A 23,815-nucleotide genomic window follows, 5' to 3' on the forward strand; every position below is an offset into this window, starting at 1 on the left:
TCCCCTCCCCACCTTGGGAGTTTGAAGAACAGCTGGCGGGTTACTGAGTCCAGCCCTCCCCGCACCCAGCCGCAACGCGCCCCCCGAATCCTCGCCGGTTGGGGTTTGGTAACCAGACGATCTGCTCCTGTTCTCAGTCTGTCTGCTTTATAAGCTCCAGTCCTCCCAGAACCCTATAATGGGGATTTTGTCCCTTGTGACCTTAAACATCCACAAACGGACAGCTGGATGCCAAGGAGGGTGGGAGGGAAGGGAGGAGAGAAGGGGGGCTTTCGTTGCGTTTTCCCACCTGCACATCAGGCAAATCACATCAAGCAAAGCACACAGCGTTCAGAATACTTTAAAATACTTTTCGAGGCACTTGATTGCGTTGCTGCTCCTGATTATAATAACGTAGCAGGTCTTGGCAGGTATTGGAGTTTCACTTTGTCAAATAAACTGGAGAAACAGACTGTAAGATATGGATTTACACGCCTCATTAAACTCACTGCATCTCAACAAGTTTAAAACAGAGTTAAATGTCCTACTTATTCAAATGAAAATAGCTTTTTTATTCTTATTGATTTTTCTCAGTGGTCAGACTTCACTTGACCATTTAGATTTGATTACTTCCCTCCAGAATCATTAAATATATAAAAGAGTTGCCATCTTTCCAAAACCATCTCAATCAGTGTCTTTGAAGCAGCTGCTGCTTGAGACTTCTTCTGTGATTGCTCTCAGCTTGTTGTGAACCCATAAAAAGCAGCTTTCACACTTGTTAATTTTATCTGCTCAAGATAATTATTAAAAGTAATGTTCTTTTCAAACTCCGGGTAATTTTTAAGCCCTTGAGCCATATATTTTACCTATTTATGTTTTTATTTGCACCTGGAAAACTTTCAATCATGTTCAGAGATGTTGTGAAATTCCCAAAAGTCACTTTATCTGTATTATCAAAGAAAAGTTTGTTTAAAAAAAAAGAAGTTTTTTTTATTCGTGTATATTACCTCTGTTAGAGATAACAGCCTTAACAAAACCAGTTTGCGCTCTCAGTTCAACAACTTTATTAAATATATTGTAACAATAAAGGAAAAATAAAGTTTCTAAGAACATTCTGGCATCAAATTAGCATTAATTGGCCTCTTTCGTGGAAAGTCTCCAAGGCAAAAATAGCATCACCGATTGTTAAAAGTTCACTACTATTTGAAAATGGAGCTTCTTTTGAACTAAGGGATACGGCTTAAAGTCATAGTTCCAGTATTTTGAAGTGGGGTGCTGTGGAAAAGCCATCTATTTTCTTTGCCTGCTTCTTCCTCTCCAGTTTGCAGGAGCGCTGGTACCTATCGTGATCATTGTGTAAGAGGCTGGGCACCTCCTGGACAGGGCGCAAGTCCCTTACAGGGTTGTGAACAATTAATATCTGACCTGTTGTAGACAGCCTTTCAAATGACCTCAGTTTGAAGAAATAAAGTCGATAGCTGTGTTTGGATTGTCCACTTTTTCACTATAAGTGAGTCAGCCATTTTGTAGTCCTGTTTGAAATTTCAGCTGCCATTTTTCATTCACTGTTTAGTGCCCTGGAAAGTGATCAAGTGCTACAGTAAAAGTAAGAAGTTTTAAAAGTGTCAATGGAAATGGATCATAAAGCATTGTGGTGCTGCTGCTGCTATTTGTGTTTGCATATACAGTAACCATAGAATCCTAAAACTAACAGGCATATAAAGGTCTAAAAAAAAACAGGCATGGCATTTTTTAAGATTAAAGTTGCTTTAAAATGACAGCAATCCACTTTGGTTTTGGCCATGTTCAGACTCGCCTTTAGCTTAACTCGCTAACCAAAGAAAACCCAATGAGAACCCAACGTTAGAAACCCTGCACACATTCAGTAACCGAGAAGGCTGCTCAGTCTAAAGTTAGAAAGTTCATGGATCTTTGTTACTGTTTCCCCCTGCAGATGCCCGAGCGAGCGCTTATCCAACCCATCTTCACATGGTGTTTCTCTTCATTATCTCCTACTCCATGCCAGCCGGGGGCACGGATCTGTAGCCAGGGGAAACTGGAAATTGCAGCGGAGAGAGGTGAGCACTAACAGCATCAGTGAGAGAGTGACACATACAGCAGAGGCTGGTTCACAATTCTTGAGCTGTGGAAACTGAGATGAAGGGATGATATCTGAAAACTGGGGGAGGAGAAATGAAATGGAACAGGAAAACAGCGATTAAGTAACGTTGTTGGAGGCTGTTCTAGGCTTTTCTGTTTGACGCACCGATGTCACCGCCAACAACTCTTTTTTTTAAAATGCAGCTTGATTTATGGTTATTAATCTCTCAACGTTTAGGGCCAGCTTTATATTCTGTTGTATGTTTTTAGATCATTGTTCAATTTGCTTTAAGTGGTCTCTCTCCAGGCTTTGAGTTTCTTTGTATCCTGGTTGCCTTTATGTTTCATTGCCAAAAGATAATATAGTTTGACAGGGATAAACTAGTATTTTAGCATCAAAGCTATTCCCAAAAGAGTTATTATCTAAGTTATTATGCTAAGTCTTTAATGTATTCCTGCTCAACTGTGTTATATTTTGAGTTAAAAAATAAAATCCCTCTTAATGATGTCAGTCACAAAAAGCCTAAAGATACAATTTCAAGTGGATTTTTGCCAAGTTGTCTGTTACGTTTTCTGTGATGAATGATTTACAGGTCAGAGAAAAGTGCCTTAACCCCCCCAAAAATAAAAGTCTAGATCTTTGAAAATGGTCAGGTACAAGAAGAGGGCTAATAATGTGTGAAAAACAGCTAATGTCCAAAACATTTCAAAGAACACTGGAAATCCTGGAAAAAAATATTGCTAAAGACCAATTTACAGGAAAGTCTGGTTCCTTGAAAGCAAAAAAAATTAAACCTGAGGGGAATTCAGAATTTTAGCAAATGATTTCACTCTTGAAGTCACATTTTTTGGCACATTACTATTTGTAGAAGAAACTGAGATGCACAGATTCATTGATTCCTTAAAAAATCTAATTAAAATCAAACTTGCAGCTAATTTCTACACCTCTGGAACGTATTGTTTTCAGGGAAACTTTTAAGTTTCTTGTGACTAACGCAGATCTGTTCTCAGATCTGTTTGGTCTCAAAGTATCTTTTATAAAGTTCATTGATGCTGGAGATTCCAACGGCTCATAACAACTGCTTGTTCGTAAGTGTGACACCATCCAATTACATGTTTTCTGTTGTAATAATAAAGCTGACTGCAGAAGTCAATAACTGCACTCAAGATGCTTTTAAATGTTTGGAATTAAGTTTTAAAGGATTCCTTTTAGATAGTGGATGGGTTGTAGTTGCTCGAAATCATTTAGTCATGTGTCAAGCCACTGACCAAAGGGCAGAGGCCCAGTAATGGTCTAATTACAGTAAAACATCCTAGGACAAAAATAAATCAGTGTGTAAATAACAACTCCACGGAATTATTCCACAGATTTTGTCAAAGGCTGGGTTTTGAATTTAAACCAGCTTTTCATAACAAAAACTGCTCCATTTCTTGTTTGGTTCTGGATAAATTCCAAATATCCAACCAAACCTTTTCAAAATCCCAAATCAAAAACTAGGAGCAATCTCACAACCATCAGAGCCTAGATCCATGTAAAAAAAACCCATAACGAATCCACTCGTCAGCTGACAGTTCACTCGCCTTACTTGCATTATGCATCATCACCATATTAAAATGTTTAATTTATTAATGACTTTAGCTCAATTAACCAAGTAGAGGCTGTTTTTTTTTGTAGTTAACAGAAAACCATTCCCTGTTAAAACTGGTCTCTACTCTCCCACAGGAGCAGCAGAGCAGATTTCTGAGCACTCGGATCTGTTCGTCTGAAAAGCCCAAACCAGAAATCTGTTAGGCAGATGTCCATAGTCAGGAATTAACCAGCAGACGGACAAAATAATTAACTGCTGCACCAAACTGAGGTCGGCTAAACTGATTCTGTTCACTTCAATGGTAACTAAAGGACATATGGATATGTCTGTTTGTGATTAGTGCTCATTAGAACCTTCCTGGGGTGTTTTGGGGCCAAACTCACTCAAACATTTTATCACTTTTTTTGTTTATTCAATTAGCTGTCAGTCCTTTATGTTTTCAGCTCTCTCAACCCTCAAACCTTCTGACAAACTGAAAGGGCCTGTCTCCTTGACAACATTTTCAAATCACTGCCTGAGAGATTACCTTCGCAGCTAAATTAATGTCTTCTTCTTTCTAAAGCTGTATCTTCGTCTGAGTGTGCTGGGACACTATTGTATGGCCTTCAAATAATAAAAAAATATACTTTATGAAACGCTTAAATGGCAGTTTCAGGTAACTAATTAGAACACTAAAAGCAGGCAGCAGTGAATTATGAAACATTATTGGCTGATTATGTTGATGCTAAACTCAAAAGACAATCAGTGGGTACATTATTTGTGTGTCCCCGCTGGTTGCTCTCATTAGGAGGCCCGAATAAAATTCAAGCGAAGATTTGTCCCTTTTAGGGATGGGGATTTTAAAACAGTCCATTAAAACAGTCAGGACAAACTGTGACTCGTAGGGAGAAATATTCAAAGCCTTAAAGCGCAGCCGGAAGCAACAAGTCCTTGTAAATGAGCAACACTCTGAAAAGTAAACAATTTTCTCAACAAAAGGAGCGTTCTTATTTTAAAGCAGGTACAGTAATGTTTGTAATTTGGTGTTGGTCCACTGACAATAAGAGTCGAGGTTAAAATGATTTTTATGTGCTTTTTCCTGTTTTCTTCACAAAATAGTTTAGCTGTTTGCAATAACGTTGCAGAAGTCCACAATAAAAGGAGTTATTATTTCTGACAGAACGTACTTCCTATAAACTGAAAATTCCTTTGTTTCATTACTTAATGACATTGCCATGACAACTAATGGTTAAGTGCTTGGGCATTTTGCGCCGTTCCCGCTGACAGATACAGTCTGAACGCATTGTGGATTGGCTTAAATAGTTTGATTGACTTAGAAGTCAAAGCTGTAGTGGCAAAGTAACCAAATTCAAACAGCAGGTCTTGGTTCACTTCAGTATACTTTCACCACTTTTATCCAACATCCTCAGAGAAAAGGACTGTCACGAAAAAAGACCTATAATGTTCAATTAAAGTAGATTAAAATGGAACAAATGATGTTAGTCAAGCAACTTCTGAGATCTATGTTAGACTGATCTCTGCTTTTTAAGGCATGAAAAACAAAGAAAATGTGCAAAAACTTGAAACAAAAAACATGACATTAACATTAAAAGATAAAAGTCTCACAGAGGTTTTGAATTTCAGCCTTCTGAGTGACAATCCTAATTAAATGAGTCAAAGACAACTGGACTCGTTTCATTTTTTTGTTTTCCGTCTTGTTTGTCTGTCATAAAATGTGTGTCTATATGCCTCCGTGTGTTACATTTGTTTTTGTAGCACACGCCAGCTCATTTTATGCCTTCAGCAGCCGATCTGAATGTCGTCGGCTCGAAAAGAAAGAAAGGGAGATAAGTTTGGAACGTAACGACTAAATGTGAGTTTTGTCGACACGTAACAGACAACTTAGCTAGGAACCGAGTTTTAAATGAGGTCTTTAGTCACTTTGTGAGCAGCAGCCTGTCACAAAGAAACAGTTTGTACTTATTTCTTTAGATGACTCTACGACACACAGGCGATAAGTTTTTCACAGACAGAAAATGTATTTTAGCACCAAGCAGGTGATTTCCAAAGAGCTATAAGCTGAAAACCCGTCATAGAGTAGATGATCAGCTCAAGGATGATGCATCTCTCACTTCCAGATTCTGTTCATCTGCTGGAGATGTTTTGTTGTTTTTTTATTTTTTTTAGGCCTGACATTTAAGTTGTCTTTCACTTATCCACTTTTCAAATTTTTTTTTATAAACGCACTGTACAATAAGCTGTCGTGGCCAGATACAAGGACTGGACTAGTAATGAGGGGGGAAGTCGACAAACTTTGAAAGACCTTCAAAAAAACTTGAACTATTGATCCGAACCACTTTAAAAAGATTACAAGAAAGAAAGAAAGAAAGCTTGGCAGCAAAGTAGAAAGAAAATTAAAGACCTCGCTTTCCTTGAAAGAATGCATATTGCTCGCTGGCTTTCATGCCAGTTTTAAACTAAAAACTGGCATATTGCAGGTATAGCTGTTTTGGTCAAACCTTGTAAATAACGTTATACAACATATTATTGTGTGAGTTATGGATGACTCTCAGCTACTACCACACCAAATTTTAGCTCAGAGCCATAAGGAGTCAGCTTGAATAGAGTTAACTCCAAAAGTTAAGCAGTTGCAGACATCAAAACCATGATTACTTTCTTAAAGTTTCAATAGAATCTAGTGCAGGGGTAGGCAATCATCCTCCTTGAGTGCTACTATCCTGCATGTTTTACTTGTTTCTCTGCTCCAACAAACTTGATTTGTATCAATGGGTGATTAACAGGCTTCTGCAGAACATGAAGAGGTAATTTAACCACTGAATCAGGTGTGTTGGAGCAGGGAAACAAGGGAAACACGCAGGATAGTGGCCCTCGAGGACCAGGGTTGCCTACCCCTGGTTCATGAGATATTTTGCTAAAAGACACTCAGTTTACACCAATAGTTATTGGCAAAGTTTTAAACCCAGATCTCATGCAATCTGACTCTCAGTTGCCATCACACTAAATCTGAACTCAGTATTGCTCAGTAAATTGACTAAGTTAGAGCTATTTTGCCAAGGTTGTTCAGCTGTGGCAGCCATCTTAAATGCAGTTGACTTAAAAAGTTGATCAGTTGTAGATGCACATTCAATAGTTAATTTCTGAGAGTTTCATTAAAACTCATCCAGTGGATAACTTACCCTTTCATTTCTTCCTTTCAGACAATAATAAGGTTGGCTGTAAAACATTTTCCTTGATTTAAGATTACATCAAGGCTAAACAGCGTTAAAACTTTTACATCCTCTACATTCAGTGGTGCCAAACGGGGAGAAATCTGTACACTTAGTGGCTTTTGAAGTGTCTAATCTTCGGATGTGCTTCGTTGTGTTGGACTACAGGAGTCTGATAATGTCAAATGTCAGGGGAAATGTCAGCAAAGTGGCCCCCAACACAGCAGTGTGGATGTTTCTGAGGAAAGGTACAAAGTGTTCCCTCTGTTCCTTACAGAAGAGAGGAAGGAGCGGCAGCTACAGTGGAGAGCTTAATGTTCAATCAAGCAGACTGAAAAGTCTGCTCATCCGGAGGGTTTTTCATCGCAGTGGGCGACAATGTTGTGACCATATCTGTGTGAGTTTGTCTGTGCTAGCAAAACATGTCATGAACCGAACAAACAAATTTTAATGAAACTCTGAGAAAGTAATCATTGGATGTTACATCTACAACTCAATAACTTTTAGAGCCGATCCAATTTAAGATGGCCACCATAGCCATTTAGCCTTAGCCAACACATAAATGGCTATAACTCAATCAGTTTCGCAGATTTTGATCTAATAGGTGTTGTGTAGGCTAGAGTCATTCAGTGTGATTGTGCATAAGAATGTTTTCAAGGTAACTCCCGTTTCTCAATATAAGATGATCTTAGTTTAAAACTGTGGCTTTCCTTTAAGAAACACTTTGCTTTTAATTGTGTTTTGCAAAATTAAGAAGAGAGCAGCTCATTATTTTCAGTTTCATATTCAGATGACAGACGAGACTTTTGTGGCGTCAAACAGGCGTTGAGAACATGGTCTGTTACATCGGCTGACATTAAAAAGGAGCCAGCAAGTGAGAAATGATTCCATCATTAACATTCATGAGCAGGAACATGGGTGGCTTCCAGCATGCTGCTCTGCTGCCTGAAACAAAACGCACACAGCACAACACTGAAATTACTGCCCTAATTGATTATTTCGGAGACGGTGAGAACATCATCAGAAATCTAAATGCATCGGCACAACATGAGCAGGACAGACAGTGAATGTCAAGGACGCTGATTGAAGGGACAGTAATCAGGGAAAAAAAAGTACTGTCTTTATCTCTCAAGAGCTTTGCAAGTTTTCATGACCTCAGCGATGCTCCTGTTTGCGGCATCGTTTTTTTTTTTTCTTGGTTCGTCTCTCTCTGACAGCCTCAACAGTGGGATGAGTGAGGATGGATCAATTTGTTACTCAACAGTTTAATGACACTCTGGCTGCCTCGCTGCCCTTGTGGCACCATCCTAAAAAGACTGTTTGTGTTAATTATTCTCTAAGCACTTGTTGTCTGAGAGTGGCTTGTGGCAGATTTAGAAGTGCGAGAAACACGACAGGGATTATCGTCTTACATTCACACACACACACGAGTGGTGCCTCCATTCTGGGGACGTTTTCTGAAATGAAGAGACGCTACGTTGGTTAAATAACCAAAACAGATGGAATAGGTTTCCAATAGCTTTTTTTGTCAAAACTGTGGAACTGTAGAAATTAAAATATAGAGTTTCAACTCCTTAATAAAAATCCCAAATCCACACTTTGTAATCCTGTTGACTCATTATACATCCAAATAATTTTCTTCTTTGCAGGGTTTAGTAAGTCCTGCCTTCAGTGAACGGAAAATTTGCCAGACTTCAAGACAATATTGTCCTACAAAAGAATGAAAATGAACTTTTAAAACAAATACAAAGATGGCTCCAGGAAAACGGTTTTCACTTTCACATTAATGTTCTAAAGTAAACTGTTTGGACTCATCCTCTTCTACTCAATTTTGCTGACTTTTTTTTCTAGACACATTTGTAATCAGCATACAGCTGAAAATGTATAGTAGATTCATCCATTTTCTCCAGCTTATTTGTGGTCAAGTGACGGAGTCAACAGGTCCAGGAGGGAAACCCAGACATCCGTATTCTCAGTGATGTTCTCCAATTCCTCCTGGAGGATTGTAAGGTGTTTCCAGATAGAATATGTAATCCCTTTAGGTCCTGAGTCTGCCTCAGGGTCTCTTCCTAGTAGGATGTGCTCAGAAAACCCCCAGAGGGAGGTGCCCGGGATGCATCCTAATCAGATGCTTGAACCACTTCAGCGTAGAGCTTCTCCTTTTGATGTAGAGAAACGTCAGCCCTGCTTTAAGCTCCCCTTGGATGACAGAGCTCCTCACCCTATTTCTGAGGCTGAGACCATCCACCACATGGAGGAAACTTGTATCTGGATTTTTGTTCTTTCAGTCATGATCCTTATCTGATGACCGTAGATGAGGCTGTGTTGCCCTCTACAAACAAAACCACATCATCCGCAAAATTCAAAGACGAGACCCTGAGGTTCCCAAGGGCTGAAGACCCTGAAAGAGGAGGACCACATAAGATCAGAAGATGGGTGACCTCACCCGGTACCTGGTAGTTGTGCCTTTGGTTTCTGTTTAACTGGGCCAAGTCCAAAAAAAAAATTAAAATAAAAAAGCGTAGGGGCAGGGCAGATATATGTATTGAAATTTATTTACACAAATTCATCAATTATTCAGCAGGTATTATGGTGGATGGAGTGATACAATGAATGAAATTTAATAAAAACAAAGCAACCAAATACACCTCCTTGGGGGATACCCGTTTTAATGTTCGGTTAGGCCTGTTAGGTATGACTCAGACCATGATAGGGGCCCTTTTAGACAAACTGAAATATATATAAAAATTTTACAATTGTCTTTATTGACTAAAAATTAGTTTCAGACTTTGTCTTTAATAGCCCAGTGATGTATTTGGGATTTTCAAATACTTTGATTGTTTTATGTGTCAGAGAAAAGTGGCTGCAATTAAATTGTTGTAGTGATGGACAGAGCGTGTTTTAAATACTTCTACAAAAATAAAGTTTATAATTACAGATTAACTTAAACAAATGCATATATGTTCTCCCCCAAAACTGATGTTGTATCAAGCTCGCAGTCCTTCATGGATTCACACAAATTCACCGATTTAAAAAGCAAAAAAGAACAAAATGTATTTTCTAGCTGTGTTTCAGAAAGAGGGTTGATTTTCAGCGACATCTTTCATTCCCCTTGTAGAGCAGGTTTGATTTAATCACAGATTTCCTAATGGTCCTGTGGTTTAATTAAGCCATTTAAAGGTTAACTGCTAGGTCTGCGCCTGCATCCATGATGGTCAGACATCTTTTACCACGTTTCTCTCTCTGCAGCTCCAAGTGAAACAGTGGAAAAAAAAACAACCTGTTGAACGTTCTCGCTCCCTGTACTTTTATTTAAATAATGAGCATTAACTAACATTCATTTACCCCCTGCCGTCTCGCACATAATACTGGTTTGTCTCCAAGTGTTCTGTATTTGTCCTCGCACACGAGCACACACACCCACACACACCCTCACACAAACCTAAAGTATAATTAAAAAGGTTCAAACAAATCTAAAGAGAGGATGTGCTGATTCTGTTTATTTGCTAACCAGGAGAAGCTTTCCTTAACAGGGATGGACTTTCCCAAATTGGAATTTTTATTTATTGATTGTTTTATTTCCGAATATGGAAACCATATCTGGCTTTTTATTTAACTGCAGACAGAACGATTCTAAAATATTGCATGGTTTGACTTGTCAAATGTATTATGTTGTTGTTGTTAGCATATAGCTATTGCTGCATTTTTATTATACATGCAACACGTTCTATCAAAATTCAGAATTGGGATAATTTATGAACAAGATGTTTTGAAAAACAGGATCTGTTGAAGGCTTACTGTGGTGTTCTTATATTTTGCTCCGATTTTTGATTTTTTGCTTAATTTGATAAATTGAATTTGTTTACCTGACTTATAATATCTTTATTTTTATTTTTTCTTTTGTTTAGTTTTACTTTGTAGAGTTTTCTAACATAGCCTGACTGTGCCCCAGTTACTGATTGCCAGCTCCAGGTCAATTTGCACCTTCTTCTAAATTGTACTTTTACTGCTTTAGTCACTTCATACCCTTATTTTTTGTTATAAAAAGTCTGCCACAGGTCTTTTTGTTCCCACAACTGCCTACTTTGTACCCACTTTTGTTTCACTAGTTTAGTCCAGTGACTGGGAGATGGGCCCTTTTTATGATAATAACATATCCAGTTATTAGGACGATGTCTTTTCCAAGGAAGTTTGTGTATTTTTTTGTTTTGTTTTAGCAGGTTTTGAAAAACAGAAATGCAGCAACTCAATAATTCCACATTCCTTGAAATGTGTCTTCAAGAAACAACAGCATACAGTGACACCAGAAATGCTGTATTAGCATCTGAACTCTGAACAAAGATCCCTGCGTTTTGTTTTCCCTTCACAGGAAAGAGGAGAACATTAATTCCTCACAGAAAGGCCGAAACAAAAATGAGAATCTGGGATGTTCTTCCTGTCAGAAGCAATAATAATAATAAAATAAGAACAATAATTGCCTACATTTTTTTTCTTCTTTTTTTTTAATAAAACAAAATCTTTATTTGTCCATACATAAATGTTTTTTTTTAAACATTACTGAAAAAAACTAGTGTGAAGATACCTTTCGAATTAAACCAACACCATTACTTTAAGGACCATTTCTGTAACTTTACAGGATGACTTTCTGAGAACTATTTCTGTGTGTGTAGGAGTTGTTTTACCAGTGGGAGAGTTCAGCTCTCTCCAAATGCTTTGGGCCAGTACTCATAGCTGACCTGTTTAAAATGCTCAATTTTTTTTCTTTTCAGCTTTTTTTTTTTGGTGTTATTGAATGTGTGCTGGAGGGTTGTAGACCTCAACCTCCAACATTTTCCGACACCGTATGATTCATTTGGCTTTGAGATGCCTTGGCGATTTTATTTCATCTTGCTTTGATTTCAGTGCCTCCGACATGAAGCACCAAAGAAACCTCATGCCGAAATATATCCATGTCATTTCATGTATGGGGTTCACTGTATGAACAAACGGATGTGTTAAAAATCAAATTTAGCTCTTCTTTGGTTTATCCTAGCCATTTAAAAAAAAAAAATCTAATCTGGTTTTTTAAAGTCTTGGCAAACACCAGTCTTGCCTTATTTTCCAGGAATGATCCTCCTTGGTGTTCAGTCATGGACCTTAACTTGATGTTGGCTCAAATTACCACGACAGATAAGAGAAGTTTATTTACCCCTGCCAAGTAGTGTAGTGTAGGGTAGTGTTGCTTAGTTTGCTTGTTTGCCTGTTAGCAAGATTACTTAAAAACTAATGAACATATTTTGATGAGATTTTCAAGAAATAGAAATACTGCGGTTATCATAAAAAAGTGATTAAATTTTGGTGGTTATCCATGTAACAGATTGTAGGATCCCAATCCAGAGTTCTTCTAGTTTTATGAATAAAACTTGGTGTGGAAGTAGTTGAGTCATCCCCACCCTATATTCAGAGCACAAACTAAATGTGTGAGATCTTTCTTTAAAATTTAGCTATTTTAACGAAATATGTCCTGAGACTTTGTTTTAACTTTTAGCTTGTCCTTTCAAAATGGGGTTGGAACTTGTGAACTGTGTTGTCAGTTGCAAACTTTGCTATTTTCATATTGTGTGCAGTATCTTTTTTTTTTAGTCCTAACAAATACTATAACTAAGGAGAAAACATTCTGGTCATCCGCAGTTTAACGGTTGATCCACGGATTCTCCTTATCAAGTTAAAAAAAATCTCCACGGGCCTCGCAGGGGTGTGAAATTAGCACAGAACTTTTCAGTCCCTCTGCAAATGATAAACTGCAGCAATAAGAAGTCACTCTTTTCCTCTCCTTACCTCTGTTTCACACTGACGACAACACACACACACACACACACGAGCGAGAGGCAACTGATCAAGCTGCGAGCGCCTCACTGGGATGTTCGGAACAATTACCTATGCCTCGCTGCCACTCAGGACCCCTCAGGTGAAGCCATTATTTCACCCAGAGGCTGCTCACTGCAGTCACAATTAATTCACAGGAGCCAGAGGAGCTCGGACCACCAGGGCTCTCTGAATGCATGGCTCCAATTACAATCATTTACCGGACAAGTTCACGTCCTGGAAACTGGGATTTTGTATTTGTGTCACATCGCCGCTGCAGAGCAAACAAGTGGTACTTTCGGAGACCTATTTTTGTCGGTAAAGTTTTAAAATAAAGAATGACCAAATTAAAACGGAAGGGACATTTACAGGAAAAAGTTATGATTTTTATTTTACATCAAATGAATATATTTTATTCAAACCTGCTGAATTTTCAAAGAACACGACGCTCAGCTCTTAAAAAAAGGGGAAATAAACCATCAAATGTAAACTACATGATCCTAAAATTCATACATTACTTCAGCAAAATGCTTGTTTTACCTCACCATAATAAAGTGAATTTGAAGAGTTTTTCCAAACAATTCTTGTTTGTCCAGTAAATTGACATATTGTAGGTTTTAAAGTGTGGCTTGGAGGTATAGGAAGACAGTCTACATAGACTTTGTCTTGTTTGAACTGGTGACTGATTTCAGTGCTTGTTTAGAAACAATACTCACTTAGTTCTTTCACTTTCTGCCGCTAATTTGTAGTTGGGTCATGGAGGCAATGGGTCCAGAAGGGAAATCCAGACATCTCTCTCCCCAGTGTCACTCTACAGCACCTGGGAGGCCAGAGAGGATGTATAATCATTCCAGTGAGTTATGGATCTGCCCCAGGGTCTCCTCTCAGTGGGACGTGCCCAGAAAACCTCCAGAGGTGCGTAGAAGTTATCCTTTTCAGATGGCCGAACCGCCTCATCTGACTCCTTTCGATCCACCTGATCTCTAAGGCTGAGCCTGGCCGGCGTACAGAGGAAACCCATTTCAGCCGCTTGTATCTGGAATCTTGTTCTTTTGGTCATGATCCACACTCCTTGAACATAGGCGAGGGTTGGACCATAGATGGAGCAGTAAACTGAGAGTTTTGCTTTTGGGCTCAGCTCTTCCTTCACCAGAACAGGCTGAAGCAATGCCCTCATTATTGTAGAAGAGGCACCCATCTGATGCTCCGTTTACTGTTCCCTCCTCTACTATCTCTCAAACAAGACTCCCAGATACTTGAAACTCACCCCCGACCTGGAGGAGGCATTCCACCTCTATCCAAAGCGGGGAAATCATTCATCGGTTGGAAATTCTGATGCCTCTCCTTTTCCATTTAATCCATCCAGTACCATCTCTTACTTGTCATGCGGGCTTCGTTGCTGATTTACAGCGCATATATGATCATTGTGTCAAAGCCTCTTTAGCTTCTCCAACATGTCTACAAAGTGTTCTTTTATTACACAAATATTGCACCATATCACCACAAGAAATGTCCCTCCGACGGGACTCTGATTTACAATTCTTGGTGCTTCACTCTTGCTCCTTAAACATGCAGTGTGAAAAAGTCTGTGTCTAGTCTTTGCTTTGTCTTTCTGTTGCCTTATTCTTTGTATCTCCAAACTCCTGCCTGCATAGAGAACGTTTTTTCCTCAGCAGACGAGTGGACAAATACATGTACAGAGGACTTTGTTGGTCAGTTTGAGGGCTTCTTAAAATCTAACTCTTTAATCATTTTCATGAGAAGCAATAGCCTCAGTGTGTGTTTCTGTGTGAGTGTGTGTGTGTTTGGTGGGCTTTGCACCAGGCAGAAATCTTGACGTGACACTTAATATACTGAAGAAATCAAGATTTTAATCCATTAGGGAAAGTCATTCTGCTAAATTGCTGTTTGAGAATGAGGCAGATTCCTTTGAGACTCAGAACAGAGCAAAATATAGATTTTTACAGATGCAGCTTTCTGCTTTGAGGGATGTTGTTTATTAAATAAGTAACCTAATCCAAATGACAAATGATTTTTCATTACACTTTAAGTGTTCATCTATTTTTACACTCGTCTTTGGCTCTGTCATGCTAAAATATTTCCTTTGATTTTCAGTGTAGGATATTGAATACATATATTGTCTCCCCCTCTGACAGTACACGCATGTAATTTTGACTATGTGACACTGCAATCCTCATAATATTTAATTTTGCTGAATAAAGATACTGCAGTAGGGATTTTTTTACACAATTTGACTCATTATACAAAAAGTCCAGACTTTGTAACAATTATCTGCCTTCATCCTGGAGCTAAAACAAACTTTCTCCTTCTGTGCTGTCACATATTCTTGAGAAAACAGGATTTTCGTTCCAATCTTGTGTGACGAGAATTATTTAGCCACACAATGGTTACAGCGCCTGTTTTCTCAATTGTCCTCTTCCTATTTTTTTTTATAAAGGTGACTCATGCTGTCTTGTTGGGGGGAATCTACATGTCTGATCAGTTTTACAGACAAGTCTTCAACACAGACGTCCACAATCACCGGTGTTGGTCTTTGATTGAGCTGTTGTCATGGTAACTTGGATGTTTTAAGGATACTGGGCTAGACCAGAGAGAGACCCGCCTCCCTCACTTCTCACAAAGCTATAATTAAACGCAATTTAGAGCACACAGCATTCGTTTCTTCTGGCGGCCTGCGTGTTTGTGGCTGAGTGTGGGTCTGTCAACTCAACAAACCTCTCAGTTTGCGTCTGAGATGATCCATGTGATGACTACCACTCAGCGCGCCATTTCAAGGTCACAGTTTTATCCAACAGTGAAACTTATTTATGGGTTGTCTCTAATTGGGCTAATTTACACAAAAGAAAATCTGATTGGCTTGGTTACTAAACCAAGATCATCTCAAGGTGGGAAATAATGGAATTATTGATTGATTTGTTAGCATTTGGAGTATGTACTGTGAATGACTCTCAGCTACTACCACATCAAATGTCTCAATATCTATAGAACTGAGTTTTAGTCATGTTTGTGGTGGCCAACTTTGGTGGGCAAATTTTAGTTCAGTATCTGTAAAATTGACTTGCATATAGACATCTGTTTCCAAAGGTTAGTTGGTTGTGGCAGCCATCTTAAATTAGGTTGACTCCACAAGTTAATTAGTTGTAGATGCACATCTGTTGATTACTTTCTAAAAGTTTAACAAAAATCTGTCCAGTCTGACAACACCACAGACAAAAACAATAGGATTTTTTCCCCCACTGGTGTACTGGAAGTCCGATATTTTAGAAAATAAAGGAGTTCTTCTGATAATCCTCAACTGGGGGGGAAAAAAAGAAAGAGACAAAATGGCAGCAACTTGTTCTGTTATTCAGAGCTGCCATCTGCTCTCTCTCCCTGAATTGTTGTAAATGGATCTCATGAGAGGAGAGCAGACAAGACAGGAACACATAATCCCCAGAAAAGTCACCGGGCCTCTTTGACTTTATTAGAATCCTGAGGTGCATTTGACAGAAATCATCAGCAGACACCCAAACAAACAGCCGTGGAGAGCCTCGCGTCGAGCCACTTCCACTTCTTTGTCAATCTACACTGACAACCCTCGACAAACACTAGATGGCCCATTCTTAAACCCTCGCCCACTCACAGAGAAAACCGTGAATGAAGCCCCCCTTTGAAGGGCTTCTTATTTTCTCTAGCTACCCGTCTTTCATGTTCTTCCAAGGTTATTAGAGAGGATGTATGAAGGCACAACACTGGCTGGGTGGTTATTAAGAAAAGCCAAGGATAAAATACGCCATGATGGTTACATAAGAGTGAATAGGTGCTGTGTTATATAATACATGTTGTGCAAAGTACACACACCTGCTGGGATGAAGGCATATGCTGTAAATGGCGTATTTTCTCTCAGAAAGGCACAACAAATCCTTTAATGGAGACAAACTAGTAGGGGGAGGGTTGACTAGAGATTTGTTCTATATTCAGCTCAGTTCTGTTTGTGTCCTGAAGCTTCAGTTCACAACTAAAGTCATCTCAGGACACCCTACAGAGAGCGTTCAATTCATGTGTAATTATATGTTTTCATTTAATTTCATTTCGGTCTAATTAGAATCTAATTCAGTGTCGTCAGAATCAGTGTATTAGTATTTACAAACGACAGCAATTCGAACAATTTCAGCTTAGAGCACCAGGGGGAAATTCTCACGGTATTCAGAGCAGGATTTTTTCAAGAGGGACTTTCCACCACCTGAAACTAGACAAAATCAAACATTTTATAACAGGTTTTGTTGTAAAAAGGTCATTGAAACGTTTACTCTGTACCACTGATGTTTCAGATGATTATTACCAAAACTTGACGGTGGTTATTTACTCTGAAGACTGACCAGGCAACACAGTCCACAGGATATTGTAACCGAACACATATAGTATTAGACTAAAGGTGGATTTATACTTCTTGAGAAGTAAAGAAATCTGCTCCTGCTCACGCTGTTGCGTGATGAAAATCCTGTCATTTTGTTCTCTTATCGAGCTTTGACAGCCCGTACTCAACACGAGGTCCAGGCAGAACCTTTTCTCCTGGGGTTATGCGTTAAATGTTAAATTTGCTGTGGGTGTGTTTATGTGGAACAGTGGCTGAACTCCTTTGGTGTTATTTCACTACAACCGCTCCGCTGAGGAGCTGCTGGCCAAGGCTGTCAGAACATACAGCCATCATTATAACTGTTCCAGCAAAACTTAAGAAGGTAGTCAAATGGCGAAGTTCTCGTGGAAGGAGATTTCACAGTTAGTGTGCATGGAGGAGACACGGGCAGCTGTGCAATTATGCTGGCCGGGCAGGGTAGGGGCACGTTTCCTTCATTCGCTGTTTATTGTGCTCAGTCTGTCAAACAATGGTGGTCTCTTCGTGACAAACTTGCAAATGTCAAACCGCGATTACTGCCTCAGTCTGTGTAGTAAAAAATGTCTGGTCACCATAAGAGAAGCAAAAATCTGTACAGAGACGGGAGAGTGGAGAAGCTGGTGGGAAGAAATCCATTCCGGCGCTGTGGGAGGGAGGGGTTACCTGGGAGTTTGGCCCCGCAGTTCTCGTGGAGTGTGCTAAAAAGGACGTCTCACAACTAGATTTCTTCACTTCTCGCAGAGTATAAATCAGCCTCTAGTCCCCACCTTCTCTTGTTGGGGATTGGAAGCCAGTGGGAAAGTTCTGTTTTTTGGAACCAGAACCTGTTCGCTGGGAATGTGGGGCGCCTACTGCCCCTCACACAATCATGGTGTGACACGACCTTTCTTTTAAACATGAAATAACCATTTACAGCTAAACATGTTAGAAAAATACATTTTGGAACATACAGCAGTAAGATAAGAACTACCGGAATCAATGAACGTCAGCACCTGAAAAGAATTATCCTATGTGTATATTTTTTTTCCTAACTAAAAATCACTTTCATAAACCTGGATGCCAAATAAATTATTGTTTTTGTCTTAAAGTTACAGCCCAATGAGAATCAGTAGCAGCCCTGAATGTTCCTCTGCTTCTATTTCAAAGTATCACTTTTGCTGCTGTTATCCCCAAATATTGCCCTGGTGTTTTTTTTAGAAATACTAAAGTCTCAGACTTTTCTTTTAAACTAAGGGGAAGAATATCAGTTTGAAACATAACCAGGCAAGTGTAGTTAAGAACGGTTTCACTTAAAACTAAGTTAATTAACAAGAATGTTAGTCTCTCATATAGCTGAACGGTCTTTCCATGGCATTATTTGATTCTTTTGTTTTCCTATGAACCACTTATGCCAAACTCAGCAGTCCTCTTCAAGCAGCGGAAGTCTGCAGTAGGGTCATTTTAATGTTTCTGCTTGTTTATATCAAAAGACAAGCAAAAAATGTTATAACCAAGTCTTTTTTGTCCCTTTTGACATCTACTCTCAGCCTTTCCTGGTATATCAGTAAATTTCATGTAACATTAAACTAAATTGTCATTAAAATCCCTTCTACAGTTATTAGCTTGTTTTTTTTAATAAGAAAAAATATCAATAGTGTCACCCAATAACATTCAACTTAAAAAATGAACAGTTTTTAGTCTGACAGACGCACACAGATCTTTGTACTTTAAGAAAATGCTGCTAAGCTGAGAGAAACAAAATCAATTTTTTTCATTTGGATCATGGTGGCAAGATGAGTATTGCTCAGAGGAAAGGCAACTGAAGCATGTCTTTATGAAACGAGCACAGCTTTTGGAAAAACAAAAAAAAGTTTCAAAAACCCACTTTTACATCCTGCTGCCTAAAAACAGCCACGTCATTTAGTGTCTAAATCCAGATTCGCATCGCTGATTGATTCTTTTTCTTGCCGACACAGACTCTGTAAAGCTACGTGACAAAAGGAGATGAGACCAGCACCCCGTCTCGCCTGTGGCTCGGCTCTTTTTCAGGTAGGTGATGATCCTATCTCTCCGTCTGCAGCCCTCTGTAGGGGCGAGCTGTTGAGATAGCGTGCCTATAGGAAACAGCCGCTCATCAGTGATCACCTTTTTTTTTTTTTAAAAAAAAGGCTAAAGCGGTTGTTGTGCAATCGAGCCATGCTTCAGTCTCAGTCTTTTTATCAGAGTGGACAATCAGAGGCAGGGTATTGGTCTGGGGGAATGGATGGGGCAGGAATGTAAAAAGGCAACAATTTAGGCTGTCAGTCTGCTTTTTATTTCACTTGTACACTTTTAGAGACTGGGAAAAATGAGAAATGGTCCTTGAGAGTGGCTGATCGATGATTTGCTTCATTTTTTCTCACGCTTTACCAAATTGCCACGGAAACATAAAAAACTTAACTGAAATATTTCTGATAGTGAAAGATGTTGACAAACTGACAGAAATTCTATTGATAAAAGCTCATTTCTGTTTTATTGCTTGATTTTTTTAATGCAGAATTTTAAAAAATATCCTTCAAATTTAGGAAAAACTAAAACATAAAAGGCCAAATAACATAAAAACCTTGTTACTGTGAATAATAAAAGGGTCAAATTCTTTTTTTCCCCCTCATAAAACACAACACTTGATAAAGAAGCAGCAGTTTTTAAAACACAGTCGCTGAGTGTTAAAAAAAGAAAAGTGAATAGTTTTTAACAAGTTTTGCTACACTCGTATGTGAATAAATGCCATGTGGAGGACAAGAAAAAATATAATTAATTCAGCAAAACAGATGGTAGAGGGACAAATTATACCATGGGTCATTTTTCACAGACTTGTGTAAATATACCACTTCAGATGCATATATATATATATTCAAAATATATTACATTGTTTACATCTAACATTATGTCTGACAGCTTCTTAGAAATAACACCACATGTGATGATATGAATTTTATTTGGGGTGTCTTTAGTTCAGTGGTTGCAAGGTCATCTTCTGAAAAGGGCTGCATATAGAGTGTAAATATACAGTATATTAGAAAGCACTGTGTGTGTGTGTTTCTGTAGGAATGAGAAACACATTGTTAAGAGCTTTGTTGAACTTGAATGTGGTTAAAAAAATGGTGCTTTGCAGTTGCAGACAATTTATTTATTCCTGCTAAAAATATGTTTGTTGTTTCATAATTTTACTGTTTTCATCAACTTTTTCTAATAGGCTTAAAAAAATAGCATAAAAAAACATCTTCCCCCATTCAGTAACAGGAGCACATTCATTTTACAACTTAGTCTAAATGAGTTTGTTTGTTTTGTTTTTCATCTGAGATGATGTTGTTCTTATGAGTAGTCAGCATCTTACTTGCAGTGGCAGCACTGATTTCAGTTTGTAGAATCAGGGAGCAATTCTCATGAAGAAGCCAAGCCAACAGATACTGAGAGCAGGAACAACTAATGAACACATTTCCAGCATCTGAAACAACACACACTTAAAAGTTTACAAGCAGTTGTTTTCATACAGTGCACATGTAGCAATTCTAACTGTTAGCACTGTGGCCACCAATTGTTTCCTCTCTCTCACCTGCAGTTCTACCTCCACATAATCGTAGGGGGAAAAAAAAGATTGTGCGTTGTATGATATTTTTTAATGTTTATAGTTGATATTTTGACAGATATTGTGACATGTTATGACAGATTCAAAGCAGTGCAGGCAGTTAGCGTAGCAACACAAACAAATGTTAGGTTAAAAAAATACTGACAATGTTTAGAACTGTCTCATGCAAACTTACAGAGGTGTAAAAATATTTTACTCTAGAGGTTCCCGCTTTGAGTAACTGTTAGCTTGACTCCTTTATAATGATTTCTTTTTGATTCTTCAACCTGGGTTCACTCTTATTGCTGTCTACTGCAGGTAAGACACTGATTACTTATAGGTACTCCACAGACGTTAATTATACTTTTAATATACTTGTTCAACTACTTTGAAAATTAATGTTAAATGCATCTGAAAGTAAAAGCCCATTTTGTCACTGGTGGTGAATTAGAAGGACTGACGGTGGCAGAATGCCTATTTAATTAAAAGTGGAGGAGAACACAGTGCACGTAGTTTTGGGTTGAATATTAACTTTTACTGCCCAGCTTTAGAGTATGTGGTCAGGATGCTACCAACTCCACAATGTGCCCGGAGAATTATTTGAACTCTGCGTGAGGAAAAAAAATCCATCTGTGGGGGGAAAAAATAACCTCTTCATTTCGTTCCCTTGGCATCAGCAGGATCAGATTTGAATTTATGACAAACAGATTCTGACTGCGAACTTAAAGAGAAGCCTCTTGGCAGTCCTCTGGATGTCCGAAAATGGATTGATGACAGTCGCGGTTCCTCCGAGACACCCGCTGAGAGAAGAAGAAGCACTTGTGAGATTTTTTTCCTGTTTCAGTAGTAACACATGTGAGTGAGGGAAGGCTTCACAGACTGCAGCGCTTTCATTTATAGGTTATTTTATTCTCAACAAATACATCAAACTAGTGAGGATGGGGGACTGATTGGCTCATTATCCTGACTATTGAATTCTGTTTAAAAAAAAATGCTTTAAAATCCTCCCACTGTTCGTGTTGATCTTGTCATAAAGCAGCCTGGTAACAGATTTCAGCATCATATAAATTCACTTGTAAGCATCCGCGGATTGCTGTGTGTCTCGTGTCGCACTGCTTTGACGTAGGAAGAGAAAGGAAAGTGAAGGGTTTTGTCTTGAAAGGAAGCTCAAGAGATTGTTCTGTCTGTCTGGGTCTGAATACAGCTGTCACTTTGACTCAGCGCTCCCTTTGAATTTGCTTCAACTCTGCAAAGTGTTGCTCGCCCGAAACCACAGAAGCATTTCTGAGCGGTACTAATATAATGATAGATACAAACCAACCTTTTGGATTGCTTTTCCATCGTCCATAGGGTAATGCTAGCAGCTTTACACTCTGTTTAAAATACTTTTTTTGGAAAGATGTATCATTTTTCTTGCAGAATAAGTGAAATCATAGATTTATCCATCCAATATTAATTGCCTCGTTAACTTTGCAAAATTTTAATATCTTTATTTTCTTACCTCTGCTGTTGGGCTGCACGAAAACTCTAATGCATATTTCTTTTTCTTCTACCCGATTTTAAATCAAATTATTTAATGACGCTGAATCGGAAAAGCTGTGTTTAAAAAAAAAAAAAAAAAAAAAACTGTCCCAGGCGTCATTTCAAGTATCACGTATTAGTGACCCTAATAAATGTAATTAAAATGCCACGTTACTCTGCATCCGCACATCAATTATGATGCAAACTTGTAGATGACAGCTCTTCTTGGCTGCCCTTCTCTCCGGGAAGCTTTTGACTTTTGCTAATTGAGTTTGCTGACTGCGCCCGTAAAGTCAACACAAAAGAGAGGAAAAAACGGGGTGCGTTACATTCAAGGTTGGGTTATGCCACCTGAAAGTCTTTCATCCATGTTGGAAACCCAGTTTTGTTGCTTTCCCTAAATTTATTTATTAACGACACATTTCCAACAGCTGGTTGTAGATTGGACAGCATGTGTTGAGTAGTAGCTGTTTTTATGTTTCAGTATATGCTCATTATAGGATTTCTTCTTATAAGAACACTACATGCACTGCAGCGCTTCTCGGTGTGATAAATAAGTTGTAGTCCTGCAGAATAAATTGGAGTAAAGAGTTATTATGATTATTAAAGCTTTGTGTTGTGTATACCAGCTGTGCATTGGCTTTGGTTAAACAGTGGGGAGCTGTTGAAGGAAAAATTGCAATGTAAATAAAAAAATACATAAAGCATTGTCAACAGTTTTCAGATGAAGGGTTTCTGTTAGGACATTTTTACAATTTATAGTAAAGAATACTGTAAAATAACCACCATTTAATTTTAACTTTTGAATTCCTTTGCTGTAATTTATTCTGTCATTAACAATTGACAAGAGAAATATGCAACAAGAAATCACCTGCTGGTTAATACGTAATCTGGAATTTGTCATATTCAGCAGATTGACAGACTTTATTCTCTAATTTACCGTAAGTCTGAATTTTGATCTTGGCGGCAGAGCAGTGAAGGCACGACCGGATCGGGATATACAAACCACCTCCATTAACTGCAGTGAATTCCACAATGATTTCACAAACAGCTTTGTAAAAAAAAAAAATTCAAAATAAATGGTGGACACGGCTAATTAAAATTGTTTTTAATTTTTGATAGAAATCGGAGTAGAGAGACGAGAACTGTGGGGACAGAGAGAAATACTGTATGTGACAGATAGGAGAGACAACACCCCATTGTTAAAACTGAAAGAGAGGTTGCCATGGTAACACAGAGCATCCTGATTGTTTTTTTTTTCCTACTATTTAACATCGTTTTCCTACACTTTTTTGTCTCAACATCATATAGCAGTGTGAGATTCATTTCATATCCTGAGCTGTATATTTCATCCACCCATAGACCACAACATAAAGAAGATGCGATGTGAGTAATGAGGGACCTGTGCACCAGCAGAACTTTATTTCTAGTAACGCTCTTGGGCAGAACACCATCAATCCAACAAATCGCTGCACCGCGGTGTCAGTGTGAGGCTCTGTGTAGGAGGACAGGAAAGAAGGTTTAATGTTGATGAATTAAAGTTACCCACAGTTACCGATTGGCTGACTGCATTAACGGCTAATTGACACGGGAG

Source organism: Kryptolebias marmoratus, linkage group LG18 (genome assembly GCF_001649575.2).
Source record: "Kryptolebias marmoratus isolate JLee-2015 linkage group LG18, ASM164957v2, whole genome shotgun sequence".
Taxonomy (NCBI): domain Eukaryota; kingdom Metazoa; phylum Chordata; class Actinopteri; order Cyprinodontiformes; family Rivulidae; genus Kryptolebias; species Kryptolebias marmoratus.